The sequence below is a fragment of the Saimiri boliviensis genome, chromosome Y (assembly GCF_048565385.1).
Source record: "Saimiri boliviensis isolate mSaiBol1 chromosome Y, mSaiBol1.pri, whole genome shotgun sequence".
In the NCBI taxonomy this organism is placed as follows: domain Eukaryota; kingdom Metazoa; phylum Chordata; class Mammalia; order Primates; family Cebidae; genus Saimiri; species Saimiri boliviensis.
This window is the reverse complement of record NC_133471.1, coordinates 14,397,894-14,401,202: the sequence shown is the minus strand read 5'-3', so window position 1 is coordinate 14,401,202 and position 3,309 is coordinate 14,397,894. Positions and strand designations below refer to the sequence as shown.

Here is a 3,309-nt window from a genome sequence, read left to right as displayed (position 1 = left end):
CTTGAATAGAAGAAAGAAAAAAATATCAGCAACCCTAAAGAACAATTAATTAAAATTATTATGTAAGAAAAAAAAAGAAGAAAATCAATGGAGAAATGTGAAAACAGCCTAGAAACATCTTGGAAACCATCAAGTGGCCATAGTTACACATTTTGGAGGCTCAAAGGAAGAGACAGGAAATCAGGAATTGTATTTAAAAAGCAGTGGTCAAAAATGACACAAATTTGAGGAAGTAAATAAACACACAAACCCTCAACAAAACTCAAGTGAGATAAACTCAAAGAAACACACTTAAACTTAATGATAAATTAGACATTTAAAACAAAAACGAAAAGATTCTTGAAAGCAGCAAAAGAAATGAACAGTTATGTAAAACAACTCTCAAAAATAATAAATATATATTTTTTTAATCTGAAAACTCAGAGACCACAAAGCAGTAGACTAGCACATTTCAAGTGATGTAAGAAAAACTTTCAAACAGGAAACTTATGTGCAAAGAAATCATCCATCAATAGTGAGGAAGAAATCAAGACATTCCTAAATGAAATCTGGGGACTTTTTTTAGTAGATGATCCTTTAAGAAATGCTTTATGGGGTTACTTTAGGGTAAAGTGAACAGACACTAAATAGCAATATAAATAAGTAAAAATTAAAATAAAGACAAATAGATAAACAATTATAAAACAAAAAAAATAACAATGTGTAGTTCCACAATCTGTTCTATACATAATTTGAAACACTAATATAGTTAATAAAAATTTATCACTAAAACTTTACATGTATTTTTGACATACAATAATTACAGTATAATTTTAAGAACTGAATAAGTAAAATAACGGGGGTCAACGTATAGAGAAGTATGTGTTTTCATGTTGTCGCAGGTAAGCTAGTATAACTTTAAAAATGTTATAACTTTAGAATATTCAATATAATTGTCATGGCAACAACAAAATAGAGTAACAGGCAGGTAGAAAGCTTTGTGCACTATGTAAGAGTAGGAGCTGTGGATTTAGCTAATCTTACCTGAAGCTACCTAGCAATCTATCTTGGCATCATAAGACCAAGTCCAAGCTGTCCCAGCAAAGAGTAAGTTTAAGAGGATAAGGCTCTCTGATTGCTTCTTCACACAACTTTCGCCACGAAGTGGAAGAGACTCATCCATACCTAGCACCTGGTGAAGCACTGAAGGCAGAAAGATGTGGCTATGATGAGACCCAATTGAATAAAGTTGGCACAGCAACTGCCCAATTCTGTCTGATTCTTCATGGTTTCCCAGGAGTTTGAGGTGGAAGCTATTGTTGACAAAAGACAAAACAGAAAAGGGAAGACAGAGTATTTGGTTCGGTGGAAAGGTTATGACAAACAGGATGACACTTGGCAACCAGAGCCGAACCTCACAAACTGTAGAGAATGTATTTGTGACTTTATCAGACGACAGACTGAAAAACAGACAAAATGGATATGGACCAGAACAAGTAGAATTTCTTCAAACAATGTAAGGAAACGAGCTTCCAGAAATTCCACGTCCAGCTTTTCTAAGAACTCTCCTAAAATGCCATTGACTGGCAAACAACATAAATTCAAAAACAAGTTGTTTGCTGCCAGACAGTACATCAGAGAAAACACAGCTTCACTTCTCCCTGATCCAAAAAAATTGGAGCAGAAAAATTCAACTATCAAGACACTTGTACCTCATAGCCCAGTTAACGGCCAAAACACAGTTAGGTCTTTTCTGAAACCTGAGAAACTGGATCCTGTTGCACCAATTCAGGAGGACAAGGTGGCCTTCAAGGTGGCAGCAGAGAAACCAATCAGAATTTCATCAGATTCTGACACAGAAGAGGCTGGAATAGAAAACAGGACCCAGACACAATCACCCATGTCTCAGATGTCTGACTCAGTTACTCCTTCCATGGTCAGAGAGTCAGACAACAAAGAAGATATAGTGGTATTAATGGACCCTTCAGCAGCCAATGGAGCAACAAACATGCATACATCTGTTTCAAGAGTGAGAGGTGGAAAAAGATAAATTATTGATGATAGAAAAGATCAGCCTTTTATCAAGAGGATGTATTTCACCATCAGGTTAAAAGAAAGTGCCAACAGATACAGAGACTTTGTTGTCAAGAAAGACCATGGATTCAAACAGATATTGCTATTACTATATCAACAGAGAAAAATGCACTCAATACAGAAGTCATTAAAGAAATCATAAATGCTCTGGAAAGGGCTGCTGTGGATGACAGCAAGCTTGTGTTGTTCAGTGCAGCTGGCTGTGTCTTCTGCTGTGGTCTTGATTTTGGGTACATTGCAAAGCATTTAAGAAATGACAGAAACAGGATGAGCACTGAAATTGTGGACACAATTAAGAAGCTTGTGAACAATTTTATTCATTTAAAAAAACTTATTGTGGTATCAGTTAATGGTCCAGCCATTGGTCTAGGTGCATCCATACTACCTCTTTGTGACTTGGTTTGGGCTAATGAAAAGGCTTGGTTTCAAACCCCATATACTATCTTTGGACAGAGTCCAGATGGCTGTGCTACTGTTACATTTCCAAGGATCATGGGTGAAGCAGCTGCCAATGAAATGTTGATTGGTGGACGAAAGCTGACAGCACGGGAGGCATGTGCCAAAGGCCTGGTCTCTCAGGTGTTCTTGACTGCAACTTTCACCCAAGAGGTTATGATTCACATTAAGAGGCTTGCTTCCTGTAATCCTGTTATACTGGACAAGTTTAAGACCCTCGTTTGCTGTAATATTAAGAAGGAGTTGGAACACACCAATGAGAGAGAGTGTGAAATGCTGAAAAAAATCTGGAGCTCAGCAGATGGGATAGAATCCATGTTAAAGTATGTTCAAACAAAAATTGATGAACTTTAATTAGCAGTCTGTCTGCTTAGGACACAATAACTGAGCTTAGCAGAATATATAATTAGCTGAAGATGTCCTAATTCATTTTCATAGCCCAAAATAATTTTAATAATAGCTAAGGCTTGTAGAGAGAATTGAAAACATCTAAACTCTTTATTTAATATTATCAAGAAATTGTTAAAGACTGTAAATTTAAAATAAATAATAAAACAAATTATTTGCTCAAATATCCTTATTTTATGCACACAAAAGCCCAAATTTAAAAGCAGACTAGTGAGCACTAAATTTTTCTTTCAAGCTCTAATTTTTATCAATGACTTTTATAAATTAGGTGAGAATGGTGCTCTATTAGATTCAAGTAACAGAAAAAATTTTGATAATTTTGTTTTCTTATTTTTACATTCTATAATGCAGATTCAATTAAGGTAAGTGTCA

General features: G+C 35.3%; 1 pseudogene; it reads left to right on the top strand.

Annotated features, from left to right (window-relative positions):
- The first annotated feature begins 1,264 nt into the window (after window positions 1–1,264).
- Window positions 1,265–2,883, top strand: LOC141582952 (testis-specific chromodomain protein Y 1-like; annotated as a pseudogene).
- Window positions 2,884–3,309: the final 426 nt, after the last annotated feature.